This window comes from Staurois parvus, unplaced genomic scaffold (assembly GCF_062004578.1).
Source record: "Staurois parvus isolate SC_StPar_1 unplaced genomic scaffold, SC_StPar_1.0 ptg000075l, whole genome shotgun sequence".
In the NCBI taxonomy this organism is placed as follows: domain Eukaryota; kingdom Metazoa; phylum Chordata; class Amphibia; order Anura; family Ranidae; genus Staurois; species Staurois parvus.
This window is the reverse complement of record NW_028317871.1, coordinates 4,657,905-4,674,258: the sequence shown is the minus strand read 5'-3', so window position 1 is coordinate 4,674,258 and position 16,354 is coordinate 4,657,905. Positions and strand designations below refer to the sequence as shown.

The 16,354-nt window shown below is 44.9% G+C and overlaps 1 protein-coding gene and 1 long non-coding RNA gene across 2 annotated transcripts in view; one reads left to right on the top strand and one right to left on the bottom strand.

Moving 5' to 3' along the window:
- The window catches only part of SHISA9 (shisa family member 9), a 1,225,124-nt gene that overhangs the window by 294,889 nt on the left and 913,881 nt on the right, over positions 1 to 16,354 (bottom strand). The window lies entirely within an intron of this gene.
- The window catches only part of LOC149469315 (uncharacterized), a 210,075-nt gene that overhangs the window by 40,275 nt on the left and 153,446 nt on the right, over positions 1 to 16,354 (top strand). The window lies entirely within an intron of this gene.

Genomic DNA, 16,354 nt, shown 5'->3' with positions numbered 1-16,354 from the left:
TTGAGCAGTTATTTATCAAACGCATATTTTCGGAAAGTAATACACTAACATGAATTAAAGTGCAAACAAACACAATAACATACCAAGTTTTGGCATCAAGTAAGCAGATACAAACCATGTCAAGTCTTAAAATTACTCACACCAGTGGAATCACAAAAAACTATGGTACCCAACCATGAACTATGGCCCTAGAATTATTGCTTTCGATCATCTTCATCTGTATTGGAGTCAATGGTCACCAGGGCTAACAACAAGCACAGAAGCAGCAATAAAATCTGACAGACAGAATGGGGAAGAATTACTAAAACTGGTGCACGCAGAATCTGGTGCAGCTGTGCGCAGTAACCAATCGGCTTCTAGGTTTCATTGTCAAAGTTTAATTGAACAAGCTGAATTTAGAATCTGATTGGTTACAAGGCACAGCTACACCAGATTATGTGTGCACCCGTTTTAGTACTTCTCCCCCATTCTATCCAAAACTTAAAAAAAGAACACAGTGGTGACTGTCAACAACTCACACAAAGTCTGCTAATTGGATAATGAAGGAACAGAAACTCACTGATAAGTTACCAACTTTGCTTACTTTTCACTCACATCCTGTCTGCAAGTAAATAAAAAAAGTGGGGGATGCACCTTTTAAAACAACTTTATGGGGACATATTACCTACATACAGCAATGCCTTTAAAGTACATATTTTGAACATGCCCCTGTTATCGCCACACCCAGCACCACTGTTCATGTTGTTAATTCTGTCTGCCATTTTGAGTATAATAGCTGGTATAGTCCTAAATATTCATGGTCACTATTGAGATGGGTGTGAGTTGATTATGTGTGTGTGTATGGGGGGGGGGGGGGGGTTCGATGGTTTTTCTGGTACACACTGTTTTCACATTTTCTTACCTTTTGGTATAATGCAGTGGAATACTGTTAAAAAAAAGGATTGCTCACAAGTGGACTGTCAGGAAAAAGTGACTACTGCATGCTGATCATCCCAAGCCATCCATGACACACAAATAGAAACAAAGACCCCTAAAAAATACACTAATCTACTAGCACCAAAGGAAAAGTCCACAGAAAACATGCTGCAAAAAGGCTGTCAACCCCCAATTAAAGGACAATTAAAGCAGCAGCAGAAGGGTTATCTGCCCATGAGCTAGGAATCAATCACTATGTTGCTGACTGACATTAGTCCTTAAGAGAATTGCTGTGTTCAAAAATAGCATGTGAATGCAGGAGGGGGGAGAGAATGAAACACCACTCTGCAATATTTAAACACAAAGAAGAGTGTACCACACCACTGCAATACTCAAGTACAGTAAACTAATAACCAATTCAAGACATTACCAATCAGCAACGACAAATCTGTTCTTATCTGAAGTTGACTTTCAATACTAATTAGGATAGCTTTTTAGAAGGATTCACAGCATTGAAGTGTGTGTGTGTTTGTGTGTTTTATATGGCTCTAGTTCAGCTTTAAACACCAGCTTAAGCAATAAATGGAGGTGGCCATGTGGATCAGTCTTTCTAAGAACCTTTTCCTTTCATGGCTGTACATAAGATTAGTGTACAAAGATGTTACTAAATAGCATTATTATGTTGGAAGCTTTAAGCACCTCTCAGTCAAATGAATTGCAGTGCGTCACCATAAACACGCATTATTTTGCACATTAATGCATCACAACACAGAAAATCAGACAGGGACCTTTTTCAGTGAAGCATGCCGCAATGCTATGAGTGCTTGCTGTTTTGTATTCTGAAGTTGTTTTTAGCCGTTGGATCAAGCTTTGGGTATCCTTTGCATGATCGCATGACTGTGTTTTACCAGAAGCGGTTAAGCATTTTGAACATACTAGAGATGTGGTGAGTGACAAAAGAAACAAGAATTATTTGATATAGCTGATAGTTGTTATCCATTCCCCAGTCTTACTCCTGATCTTATCATTGCAATCTCTTGTTTCCATAGCAAACATTCTCATTTTCACTCGGTTAACTCTGCTCTCTTCATCTTCAAATTCCCCATATCTCTCCTATTTTACAATTTTCTGCCTTCAATATTTTATAGAGAAGCTAATATGCGGCAAAGATCAAAATACATGGGGTGTTTACATCCAGGTTAATGCATTTAACTACCGAGTTGTTGTTGCCTCTGTTCAGAAGCCACCACTGCTGTGAGACTGGCAAATGTAAGTTAGTCAACAAAATCTGCCATGTGTGCTTTATACTGTATAAACCATCTGTGCCAGCCTAACCTTCAATCCTTAGTCACTTAAGACAGCCAAAATCCAGCAGGTCTACAATTCCTTTTTTACATAAAATAAAAAAAAGCAAAAAATATTCTTTTTCTTACCCTTTCAAGATACATACAGTAGAAAGGTCTACTTGGATATACTGGACAACCTGTTTATAGTTCTCCAGAGGTTTATTCGGAAAATTGAATTTTACATTTCTAATGCTAGTAAGATCTGATATTGTTCCCTAACTATTCAAAGACATTACAGTTCTATGATCATTTTAACTGAGCAGGGTAGAATACATGGATGATACATTTTCATTATGAAAAGGAAATATCCATTAATATGTTTAAGTAACCCAAAGTGCATGTAGAACCAAAACTTATTTTTTTTAATAGAGTAAAGGGGAGTTAAAAAACCATCAGTGTTTTTTTGATGTTTAGATTAATTTTTACTTTATGGCTCAGAGACACAATGAGAAGAGAGAGGAATTCTCTACAGTACTATGGCAATTCAACTTTTGGAAACAGGCATCATCTTAGAAGATTACCCCTCATGTGAATGATGTGAATGGAGCCTCATTGTTCTCGTGTGTTTACACCAATTTCACTTTCAGGCCCCACTCACACCTAGCATAGTGGGAGCACATGTTTTTTAGCACCTTTTTCCTACAAGATGCATAGAGCAGCCCATTGATTTAAATGGGCTTCCTTACTCTTGGCAAAGTAACTCATGTGCCATTTTGGCATGTTACAGTTTAATGCATTTAATGCTTGTTTTTCACATAACAAAATGTGTGTTTGCTTTGCCATTAACAATAATTGGCCAAAAGTGTGACTGGTTCATATTAGGTGCACAAAGGTGGCCATACACTATACAATCTGATTGTATAATCTCTATACGATCTCCTTTAGATTTACCAAAACCAGGCAGCACAGTGGCTAAATGGTTAGCACTTCCGCCTGGCAGTACTAGGGTCGTTGGTTTGAATCCCAGCCACGGCACCTCCTGCCTGGAGTTTGCATGTTCTCCCTGTGCTTGCATGGGTTTCCTCCCACACTCCAAAGACATGCTGGTAGGTTAATTGAATCCTGTCTAAATTGGCCCTAGAATGTGTACATATATATACATATATGTGTACATGTAAGTTAGGGACCTTAGATTGTACACACCTTGAAGGTTAGGGACTGATGTGAATGTACACTATATATATATTATGTGTGTGTAAAGCGCTGTGTAAATTGACGGTGCTATATAAGTACCTGAAATAAATAAATAAAACTGTATAAGAGAAGGACACACTTTCTATCCAATCACTCTGTATTCAGTCAGGTAGGCCCTTGCACTACATAGTTGATGGTAGATATAAAGCAGTGGAGATGCTATGGGGGTGTGCATAACACCCTGTGACACCCACCAGAGGGTGACTCCGGGGCTATTTGTCTGCCAGAATGCTTTGGTCACTTGATGGCTGCTCACTACTGTCACTTGTAAATACAAAAGTGCTTCTTCTGTATTTACAAGTGACAGCGCTCCTCTCCCGGTGGCCGCTCAGAACCTCCCTGCCCTTGTGCATCTCTTTATGAGAGCAGAAGAGGAGGGACGGGGAATCTATATAGCAACTGTTAGTCTCACGGTCACGAAGGAAGCTCCGCCTGAAGCCCACCAGCAGATTGCACTGTCGTTTACAGACTTCTAGAGACACATTTCTCCTATATCTAATACTATAGTTCTGCTGCGCACAGGCTGTTATGTGATCACTCAGCTTTTGCACACTCTGCCAAATGAACAATCTATGCAAGATGAAGGCAGGTTAGAAAAAAAAATGGATGGCTATATATTTAGTGAGATAGGTGATCGCTGATTGAATTGGAAATGCATGAACCTGCAAAAGTGGGTGGGAGTGAACTCCTGGACAGGCAGGACAGGTGCAGAGTGTGTGTTATTGAGGTTATCTGGTAAGCTCCTACCTGTGTCTTAACCACTTGCCCTACAGAAGATGTATCCCCCTTCCTGTCCAGGCCATTTTTTTGCGATAAGGCACTGCGTTACTTTAATTGACAATTGTCATGCGGCCCACAAATACAGCTTTCTTTTGGTGCCATTTGATCACCTCTGTGTTTTTATTTTTTGTGCTATAAACTGAAAATTTTGAAAAAAAAAACAATATTTTTGACTTTTTGCTATAAAACATATCCAATAAAAAAATTTAAAAATAAAATTTAATCATAAAATTAGACCACAATGTATTCTGTCTACATGTCTTTGCTAAAAAAAAATCCCAATAAGTGTATACTAATTGGATTACATGAAATTAATAGCATCCACAAATGGCGGTATATACAGGTGAAACTCGAAAAATTAGAATATCGTGCAAAAGTTCATTTATTTCAGTAATGCAACTTAAAAGGTGAAACTAATATATGATATAGACTCATTACATGCAAAGCAAGATAGTTCAAGCCGTTATTTGTCATAATTGTGATGATTATGGCTTACAGCTCATGAAAACCCCAAATCCACAATCTCAGAAAATAAGAATATTACATGCAATCAATAAAACAAGAATTGTAAATAGAACAATATCGGACCTCTGAAAAGTATAATCATGCATATGTACTCAGTACTTGGTTTGGGCCCCTTTAGCAGCAATTACTGCCTCAGTGCGGCATGGCATGGAAGCTATCAGCCTGTGGCACTGCTGAGGTGTTATAGAAGACCAGGATGCTTCAATAGCGGCACAGTCATCTCACAGTCATTGAACCAGATTTTGGTGCTTTTGGCAGTGTGGGCAGGTACCAAGTCCTGCTGGAAAATGAAGTCAGCATCCCCATAAAGCTTGTCTGCGGAAGGAAGCATGAAGTGCTCCAAAATCTCCTGGTAGACGGCTGCGTTGACCCTGGACTTAATGAAGCACAGTGAACCAAAACCAGCAGATGACATGGCTCCCCAAATCAACACAGACTATGGAAACTTCATACTGGACTTCAAGCATCTTGCAGTGTGTGCCTCTCCATTCTTCCTCCATACTCTGGGTCCTTGGTTTCCAAATGAGATGCAAAAGTTGCTCTCATCAGAAAAGAGGACTTTGGACCACTGAGCAACAGACCAGGTCTGTTTTTCCCGAGTCATCTTCTAGGACAGCTTCACTTGAGAGATAGGGCTCCTCCCAGGAAATACCCGCTCCACCTTTTTTCCCCTTATAAGTATCCTCTCTCCCAGGGGACACTCAGTATTAGTGTTTCCTCCGGCCAGGATGGAGCTACGCCCGATTTATTGTTTTCTTTCCGGCCGTCTGGCGAGGTACAGAGGGCCCCTGGCTGAGGCCCCCCTTCCTCCTTTCTCTAGCAAGGCAGGGGCCTTGTGGGGGGGGCTTTCAGTCAGGCTCCTGTCATGGACAGACCCTTCGGGGTGGGGGTGACAGACCCCAGATGGTCCTAGCGGGGCTCTCCAGGGGAGTAGAGCCCGCTCCGCCGACCTGGGCAGTGGTGCCTTTCCCTGGGGGGTGAGGTAAGTCCTACCTGTTTCCGGGATCATGGCCAGGAAGTGCTGCTGCTCGGGGTCAGGACGCTGCAACCGTGTCACTTCCGGGCGCCGGGACGGCGTCACTTCCGGCGCAGGGAACATGGAGCGGCGGTGAACCGCGGAATTAGCCCACGCCACGGCCGCTTCTTCACCTGCGGCTGTGAGAGGGAGGTGGGCATGCAGGGACCCCAGGGGGGGCGCAGCCCGCCAGTCCCTGAAAAACCGCCGCACTGAGGAGGAGTTCGCAGCAAGGATGGAGGCAGATCTGTCAGAGGTTCCTTTTTCAGGCAGAAGACACGGAGAGCCTTCTGAAAGTGATCTACGATACTCTGGATCTGGAGGAGGAACAACAGGACCTCGCTCTCCATGACCAGCTGTACGCAGGGCTACAAACAAAGAGCAGCCGCACATTCCCAGTGCACTCTACCCTATGGTCCACTATTAGGAGGGAATGGGAAGAGCCGGAAAAGAAGGCTTTCTTTCCCAAGAATCTTAAGAGGCGATTCCCGTTCAAAGAAGAAGATGCTTCCGTGTGGGAAACCTGCCCGAAGCCAGATGCCCCTCTTTCTAGAATCTCGAAAGCGATGGACCTGTCCTTCGAGGATGGCGGGTCCCTGAAAGATCCAATGGACTGGAAAGCAGACAAATTCATGAGGAGAGCATGGGAAGTGTCCGCGGTGAACTTCAAGCCAGCAGTAGCGACGACTTGCGTCTCCAGATCTTTGGATGTATGGTTGGGGCAGCTCCGCTCTCACCTGGAACAAGGTACCCCGTCGGAAGAGATCCTGAAATCGCTGCAGGTACTGGAAAAAGCGGGGGCTTTTATTGCAGACGCATCAGCAGAAACTATCAGATTCTCAGCTAGATCAACGGCGCTCATAAATTCCGTGAGAAGAGCTATCTGGTTAAAGTCTTGGCAGGGGGACCTTGCCTCTAAGTCCAAACTCTGTGGTCTGCCCTTCGAGGGAAAACTCCTCTTAGGGCCGGAACTAACTTCGGTACTGGAAAGGTCGGCCGATAAAAGGAAAAGCCTTCCAGTCCCCAGCAGGCAAGTAGGACGGAAGGGGTTTCACCCCAACAGGCAGTACACGACGAGGGAGACTAGGTTTCAAGGGCAGCGCACAGGCTGGGGCTCAAGGAGAGGCAGGAACGAGTCAAGGGGAAGGGGAGGTTTCCTCTTCAACCCCAACCAGAATACACCCAAGACCCAGCCCAAGTGACTGGAGAAGCTAGGTGGGAGGAAGGCTGGGACACTTCCACACACAATGGCTGAAGATCACCCAGAACACTTACATTCTAGTTGCCATTCGCAGAGGTTACAGAATAGAGTTTTTAAGGCCCCCCCCCTCAAAGAGTCTTCACAACACCCCTGCCAAGGGACAGGGAAAAGGCAGATGCATTGGTGGACCTCCTGGAAGGAATGCTCAGGCAGAACGTGATTTGCCAGCTGGAGGAGGAAGAGAGGGGAAGTGGTTTCTACTCCCATTTCTTCCTAAGGAAGAAGGCGTCCGGAACCTACAGGATGATAAAAGATCTGAAAAAGGTAAACGAGTTCATGACACCCAAGAAGTTCCGCATGGAGACCATACACACGGTGAAAGAACTCGTCGCCAGGAGCATTTATGGCCTCAATAGATTTGAAGGACGCATATCTGCACGTCCCGATAAGGGAGGAATCGAGGAAGTTTCTGAGGTTTGCGCTGGAAGGCGCAAGAAGAACGGTTCTATTTCAGTTCAATGCACTCCCCTTTGGCCTGTCATCAGCTCCAAGGATATTCACCAAGATCCTAGCGGAACCCCTAAGAGTCTTGAGGCTGGAAGGGATAAATATCATTCCCTATTTGGATGACCTGCTTCTATTTGCGGATACAGAAAGAGGCCTGAGATCCCACGTAGAACGCACAATATCTTTTCTAGGGAACTTGGGGTGGTTGATCAATGAGGAAAAATCACAGCTAGTACCCTCCAGGAGGATCACGTATTTGGGGTACATCCTGGACTCCGCAAATGCCTGCTCATACCTGACAACGGAAAAAGCTCTCAAACTGCAGCAAGATACGAGGACCTTCTGGAGGATGTCGACCTGCACAGTCAGGACCGCAATGAAGCTAGTCGGGAGCATGACAGCTACAATACCAGGGGTGCAATGGGCACAGCTTCACTCAAGGGTACTACAGAATTACACCCTCTCCCACTGGGATGGCAGCCAAGCAGGTCTAAATTCCAGGATCCGCCTCACGCGCAAGGTGAGGGAATCACTAAGGTGGTGGGGGAACATCCACACCTTGGAGGCAGGAAGGAAATGGAAGCAAGCCAGCCCAGTGAGGATCACCACGGTTGCAAGCATGAGGGGGTGGGGTGCTCATATGGAGGACTGCCTGGCCCATGGCAGATGGGATGTAGAAAATTTGAGGAAATCATCGAACTACAAAGAGCTGTTGGCAATCTTCGAAGCGCTTACGGCTTTTCAGGAGAGGATAGAGGGGAGAGAAGTCCAGATCTTATCCAACAACACAACGGCAGTTGCATACTTAAACAGGCAGGGGGGCACGAGGTCCCCGAGGCTGATGGAGTTGGCAGGAACCCTCCTGAGCTGGGCAGAGAGAAGCCTAGAGTCCATCACTGCGGTGCATCTAAAAGGGGATCTGAATCAGTTGGCGCACCAGTTGAGTCGGAAAGAGGTCACCCAGACAGAATGGTACCTCAGCCGTACAGCATTCAATCAAATATGCGCCAGATGGGGCACTCCCTCTATGGATCTCTTCGCCAACAGCCAAAACACGAAATTAGAGAGGTACTTCTGCCTGCAGAAGGACCCCAGGAGTGCAGTGATAGACGCTCTAGCCCAGCATTGCGAAGGAAACCTCCTCTATGCCTTTTCTCCATTCAGATTGTTACCAAAGGTGGTACAGAAGATCCAGTCATCTCAAGCCACGGTCATCCTGATTGCACCATTTTGGCCCAAAAGATCATGGTTCTCCCGGTTGAGGGAACTAAGCTTAACAGACCCATGGATGATACCACCCTCACACGATTTACTCGCCCAAGGGGGAGTGCTACATCCTGACCCAGAAAGGCTGTCCTTAGCAGCGTGGCTTCTGAATGGGACAGGCTAGCGGAGAAGGGGCTGACAGAAAGAGTGGTCACCACCATCTTGGGCAGAAGGAAGAAATCGACAAACGCCATATATGATAAAGTCTGGAAGAAATTTTCCTCCTGGAAGGACAGGAATGAGGCCCCGGGAGCCCCCATCTTGCATACAGTGCTTGAATTCCTCCAAGCCGGGGCGGATAAGAACCTGGCTGCCAATATCCTTAAAGTGCAGGTAGCGGCCTTGTCAAACTTTCTGGAGTTGAGGTTGGCGGCAGACCCGTTGATAATCAGGTTCTTGAAGGCTATCTCTAGGTGCCGAGCCCCGTCCACATCGAAATACCCCATATGGGACCTGGGCACAGTCCTGAAGAGTTTTCAGCAAGAACCTTTCGAGCCGCTGGAGGAATGTTCTCTCAGATTTCTAACTCTTAAAACCACCCTCCTTATAGCATTAGTTTCCGCCCGCAGAGTCAGCGAATTGCAAGCTCTATCAGTAATCGAACCATACTTCATGATCCTGTTGGATAGAATCATCCTCCGCACAGATTCGGCATTTCTACCTAAGGTCGCGTCACATTTTCATAGGTCACAGGAAATAATAATACCTTTCCTTGATGGCAACCCAGGCAGCACGGAAGAGGGGGACTACAGCAAGATCGATGTGAGAAGATGTTTGATTGCATACATCGAGCGCACAAAAACATGCAGGCGTTCGTCCCGTCTTTTCATCCTATTCCAGGGTCCAAAAAAGGGGGATAGTGCCTCCAAAGGCACCATCGCAAGGTGGATAAGAGAGGTGATCTCAGAAGGTTATAGAACTGCGGCCCTGTCACCGCCGCCCGGCCTAAAAGCACACTCGACCAGGGCCACCGCGGCCTCCTGGGCAGAAAAGGCGGGGGCCTCCCCCGGACAGATCTGCAGAGCCGCAACGTGGTCCAGTTTCGCCACCTTCGCTAAGAACTACAGATTGGATCTGATTGGCAGCAAGGACCAGGCGTTCGGTGGGAAGGTCCTACAAGCAAGGGGCCCACCCTAATGTATGTATTTCTATTCAACTCCTCTCAAGTGAAGCTGTCCTAGAAGATGACTCGGGAAAACGCAGTTATTTACCTGTTAACTGTATTTCCAGGAATCTTCTAGGACAGCGTAACTCCCTCCCGATTACTGTGTGATTATGTACTGATGTCCAGGCATGTTATAAACCTGTGATGGGTTGTCTCTATTACCGTTTTTTTTTTTATGCTTTCTCCTAGGCCTTCGGTCATATTCTTATACTGAGGGTCCCCTGGGAGAGAGGATACTTATAAGGGGAAAAAAGGTGGAGCGGGTGTTTCCTGGGAGGAGCCCTATCTCTCAAGTGAAGCTGTCCTAGAAGATTCCTGGAAATACAGTTAACAGGTAAATAATTGCGTTTTCTTTAGCCCAGGTAAGACGCTTCTGATGTTGTTTGTTATTCAGGAGCGGCTTGACAAGAGAAATACGACATTTGAAGCCCATGTCCAGGATCCATCTGTGTGTGGTGGCTCTTGATGCACTGACTCCAGCCTCAGTCCACTCCTTGTGAAAGTCCCCAAGACTTTTGAATGGCCTTTTCCTGACAATCCTCTCCAGGCTGCGGTCATCCCTGCTGCTTGTGCATCTTTTTCTTCCACACTTTTCCCTTCCAAATAACTTTCTATTAATGTGCTTTGATACAGCACTTTGGGAACATCCAGCTTCTTTTGCAATTACCATTTGAGGCTTTCCCTCCTTATGGAGGGTGTCAATGATGGTTTTCTGCACAACTGTCAGGTCAGCAGTCTTTCCCATGATTGTGATTCCTACTGAACCAGACTGAGAGACCATTTAAAGGCTCAGGAACCCCTTAAAGGTGTTATGGCTTAATTAGCTGATTAGAGTGGGACACTTTGAGCCTAGAATATTGCACCTTTTCACAATATTCTAATTTTCTGAGATTCTGGATTTGGGGTTTTCATGAGCTGTAAGCCATAATCATCACAATTATGACATATCACAGCTTGAACTATCTTGCTTTGCATGTAATAAGTCTATCTCATATATTAGTTTCACCTTTTAAGTTGCATTACTGAAATAAATGAACTTTTGCACGATATTCAAATTTTTCAAGTTTCACCTGTATAGTGGAATTTTTATTTATTTATTTATTTATTGGTGGCGATCAGCAACTTATAGCGGGACTGTGGCAGGCAATCTGATACTGGGTGGGAACTGACTAACTGCCACTAACATCTCTAGTGACACTAATACAGTGATCAGTGCTAATAAAAAGCACTGACACTGTACTTATGACACTGGGCAGGAAAGGGTTAACATCTGGGGCGATCAAGGGGTTAACTGTGTTAGGGAGTGTTTTTATTGTGTTCTGTGTGCTTTTTTACTAAGCAGACCTGCTAAAAGCAGCACGTCCATGCTGACAGGAGAGAGATATGATATCCTCAGGAGCCAATAGCAACGTGAGTAGGTTGGCACGCGCCCCCTACCGGGAAAAGCGAAATCACGTATATTTACAGTGCTCAACATAAATGAATACACCCCTTTGGAAAAGTAAGATTTTATTCAATCTCTCAATGAACACAAGAACAATTTCTAAAAATCTGACAAAACTGAGCGCTATAGAACATTTGTTTAGCTCATTACATGAAGGTAAGGTTAATAATAATATAACTTAGATTAAAAAAATCTTCAGTTTTACTCAAATTAGTTGATGCAAAAATGAATACACCCCACAACAAAAACTACTATATCTAGTACAGAGGTATAGCTGGGGGGGGCAGGGGGGTACATATGTACCCGGGCGCCAAGGTACAGGGGTGCCAAAATTAGGCTTTCAACCAGGGGCGTATTTGCCGCGAGGCAAACAAGGCATTTGCCTAGGGCGGCACCTTTTAGGGGGGCGGCGCGATGCCGCCACCCCCCTTCCAACGGAAGGGTCACTTAGTACAGGGGTGGGCAGCGGGCTACTGTGTCTTACCTGGCTCCGTGCTCCAGTCCCACAACGATCCAGTCCAGGAGGCGCTGCTGGAGGAGGGGTAGAGAGGTCCGCAGGTCCGGTGTCTTCTTTTCCCTGGACGCGATGTGTGGGCGGGATAACATGCCACCCCTGTCATCTGGCAACACCCTCGGGATCACTGGACAGCCTATGGCAGCTTGTACCTCCCTCTGCAAGCTCCGCCTCCTCACCGGTGATTGGGTGCCAGAACTGTAGCTTAGGAAAGGCACACAGGCGGCCAATCACCTGCGAGGAGGCGGAGCTTGGAGAGGAGGAGCCGAGCGGCAGCACGAAGATTGAGTGAGGGAGCGGCCGGAGCAAGTGAAGAAGACAGCTGACCGGTAAGTGTGCCGTGCAGATGGTGCTGCTGCAAAAAGGTATGCTGGCTGTGGATGGGAGAGGGAAGGAGCCTAGGCTGGAGCAGGGGTCAGCAAGGTAAGTGTCATTGGTGTCAGTGGGAGGAATAGTGCCCCATCATTGGTGTCACTGATGTGATTAAACGGGGAGGGCTGCTGGGGCGCCAATTTTTGTAGTTCGTCCCCGGGAGCAAAATATCCTAGCTACGCCTCTGATCTAGTATTTTGTATGACCTCCATGATTTGTAAGGACAGCATTAGTTCATTTCATGCTTAGAAGACCAAGTTAGCAACATATTGCAACATCTATCTTTTTTCATTCTTCAAGAACTACCTCATTTAGAGCCTGGATGCTGGATGGAGAATGATGCTCAACTTGTCTCTTCAGAATTCCTCATAGGAGACATACTTGACCACTGAATCCCTTTCACCCTGTTCTTCTTCAGCAATGCAACAGGGGCCTTAGATGTGTGTTTTGGATCATTGTCATGTTGGAAAAGTACACGACAACCAAGGGCACGGAGTGATGGTAGAATCCTCTCTTTATATATAGAGCAGTACATCTGTGAGTTCATTATACCATCAATGAAATGCAGCTCCCCAACACCAGCAGCACTCATGCAGCTCCACAGAACGACACTGCCACCACCATGTTTCACTGTAGGCACCATGCATTTTTCTTTGTACTACTCACCTTTGCAACACCATACAGTTTTAAAACCATCAGTACCAAAAACATTTATCTTGGTCTCATCACTCCAGAGTACAGAGTTCCAGTAGTCTTCTTTTTCAAAATGGGCCCTGCAAATTCTAGGTGGGCTTTTTTGAGCATGGACATTAGGAGAGGCTTCCTTCATGGACGATACCCTTGCATGCCATTCCTCTGTAGTTTACGCTATATTGTGTCAAGGGAAACAATCACCCCAGTTTGGCTTTCTACTTCTTTAGCAAACTGCAGTGAACTTGCATGGCAAGTTTCTTCAACCTTTCTCATCAGAAGACACTCCTGTCGAGGTGTTAACTTCAATGGATGGCCTGGACATCTCTGTGAGATGGTTGCAGTTCCATCTTTATTAAATTTTTGTATCACTTTTGCTACAGTATTTTGACTGATAAGTAAAGCTTTGCTGATCTTCGTGTAGCCTTCACCTTTCTTCTGTAAAGAAATTATTTTCTTTCCCAGGCTTTGAGACATTTCTCTTCCATGTGGTGCCATTGCTGACAGAATGAAATGGGAAGGGATTTTCTTTAACCACTTGCCTACCAGGCACTTATACCCCTTATTTACCAGGCCAATTTTCAGCTTTCAGCACTGCCGCACTTTGATTGACAATTGCGCGGTCATGCAACATTGTACCCTTATGAAATTTTGATCATTTTTTTCTCACAAATAGAGCTTTCCTTTGGTGGTATTTAATCACCGCTGGGCGCTTTACTTTTTGCTCTATAAATAAAAAAATTGCAAAAAATTAAAAAAAAAAAAGTTTCTTTGTTTCTATTATAAATTTTTCAAACAGGTAATTTTTCTCCTTCACTGATGTGCGTTGATGAGGCAGCACTGATGGGCACTGATAGGTGGCACTGATGGGCACTGATAGGCAGCACTAAAGGGCACTGATAGGCAGTACTAATGAGGTGGCACGGATAGGCGGCACTGATAGGCAGCACTAATGAGGTGTCACGGATAGGCGGCACTAATATGCAGCACTGATAGGCGGCACTGATAGGTGACGCTGATGATGGGTACTGATAGACGGCACTGACTGGCATCACTGCTGGGCACTGACCGTCGGCACTGACTGGCACAACCGCTGGGCACTGACTGGTGGCACTGACTGGCAGCACTGCTGGGCTGCACTGGTGGGTGACACTGGTGGGCAGCACTGGTGGGTGGGCACAGGTGGGTGGCACTGGTGGGCACATGTGGGTGGCACTGCTGGGCACAGGTAGGTGGCACTTCTGGGCACAGGTGTGTGACACTGCAGAGTGGCACAGGTGGGTGCACTGCTGGGCACAGGTGGGTGCACTGCTGGGCACAGGTGGGCGGAGCTAGTGGGCGCACTGCTGGGCACAGGTGGGCGGAACTTGTGGGTGGCACTGCTGGGCACCGATCATCAGGGCACTGATCATCAGTGCCCTGATGATCGGTGCCGATCCTCGCTCTGACAACTGCCGGTTCTCGGCAGTACTTTCCTCACGATCTGACAGCGTGAGGAAAGTGCAGCCGAGAACCGGCACTTGCATTTCCCTGTGATCAGCGTGTCATTGGACACCACTGATCACGTGGTAAAAGGCCGCTGTGATTGGCCTTTTACCACATCATATGATCAGCTGTGTCCGTAGGACACAGCGATCACGGAGATCGCCGGGTGCGCGCCCCCTGGGGTGCGCAGGAGAGCGCGTTCTGGGAGGTCGTCATATGACATCCACCCAGAACTGGCCGGCCGCAGTGCAGCCGTCAGTCAGCTATCTGCGGTCGGCAACTAGTTAATTAATGCCATTTTAAAATCAACTGTCTTCTGGACACCTGTTTAATGAATAATTAGACTCACCTGTAGTTGAATTCTTGTTAATTAGGATTTTGTTGTCTAAAATGTAGCTTTGCTTCTAGGACCTTCATTGGGGTGTATTCATTTTTGCAACATGGTCTTAAATGAATTTGTTAGGAAAAATACTTTTTTGTCTGTGCAAATTAACAAATCTTGTTTACAATCAATGGCCTGCATTTGTGGGAGTATTTTGTAGAATAGGGTCCCATACAAATTCCCATGATGATTCTGAAAGAAAAGCAAAGGTTTTCACACAAATATGTTGGGGTGTACTCATTTATGCTGAGTACTGTACATGATTTTGCCCAGTGAAGCCACCCTGTAGCAGTACATCTGCTATGCAAGTGGTTAATGGTTTTCCCAACCTAAGGGCCATCCAGGAAGTAATGGAGTTTTTTTATACAACAATCTGGAGGTAAAGCCTGGTCTAAGACAAATAGAAAGCTTTTTCTTTTCAAATAGAAATTTTTCTGCAAAAGAAGTACATTAATGCTATATTGGTACATAGGGAACCTGGTATTTAAAATTAAAAGGTGCACTTAGCCTTTATCGGAGGCTCTAATTCTTTTCTACTCCATCCAAAACTAAAGAAAAAATTTAGGCTATATATAAGCAAAATACCTCAATTTCATATGAACATGGCATTTTTTAGCTAAATGTATTACAAGTTTTTACATAAAACCATGACTAAAATAATGGTTTATATAAAATACATTGACAAGAATGTTTATACATTTTCCACATCTAGAAATATTACATTTGAACAATTCTAAAGGTTATTCTATATTTATATTAAAATATTCACAATGTTACATGACATTTTGCACTTTCTCAAAATTCCTATGTATGTGTTAAGAGACTGCTTGGAAAGATTGAGCTGAAACATATATAGTATAGCCTAGAGCACAGGGACTTGTCATGTGCAATGTTAACCCCCATGTGTTACAGGAATTAAAAAGATTATTTGCCTTGACATGTCTGTTTGTCCTTGGAAATATATAGGAATACAGCCAGAAATGTGTCCAGCACCTCATGCTACATACATATTTCTATTGTGACTTGTATTTCGTATTTTGGGCTTTGTTTTATAATCCACCTGCTTAGTGTTCTATGCCTATTTAGCATGGCAGTGCAAAAAACTTTGATGAAATAGTAATCAGATTTCACATTTTTGGAGTGCAGAGTAATTTCAGCAATTGAAATATTTGCTAATTCGTTTCTATGAGTTACTGTCCTTTACACGTTACCCTAAGGTAGAATGTCATGTCTGGCAATTACTTTATATATGTTAAAGAACTACACATTTAGGTTTGCTCATTAAAGTAACGCAAAGACCAATGAGTATATGCAAGATATGATAAATGAGGCCCCCAAACCACAAATGGATTATTACCTTTCATATTGATAATGGACGCTTTGGTTTCCTGTACTTTGCACATCTTTACTACTAAGGATGGGTTAATCTACCCAGGTTTGATTTGCCAAGGGTTCAGAATATCTTGTACAAAATTAGTGGAACCCTGATAAAACAGTGAAAGACAAGGAACCCAGTGCAAAACAATTTGTTTTAATGAAAGCAGAATATCATA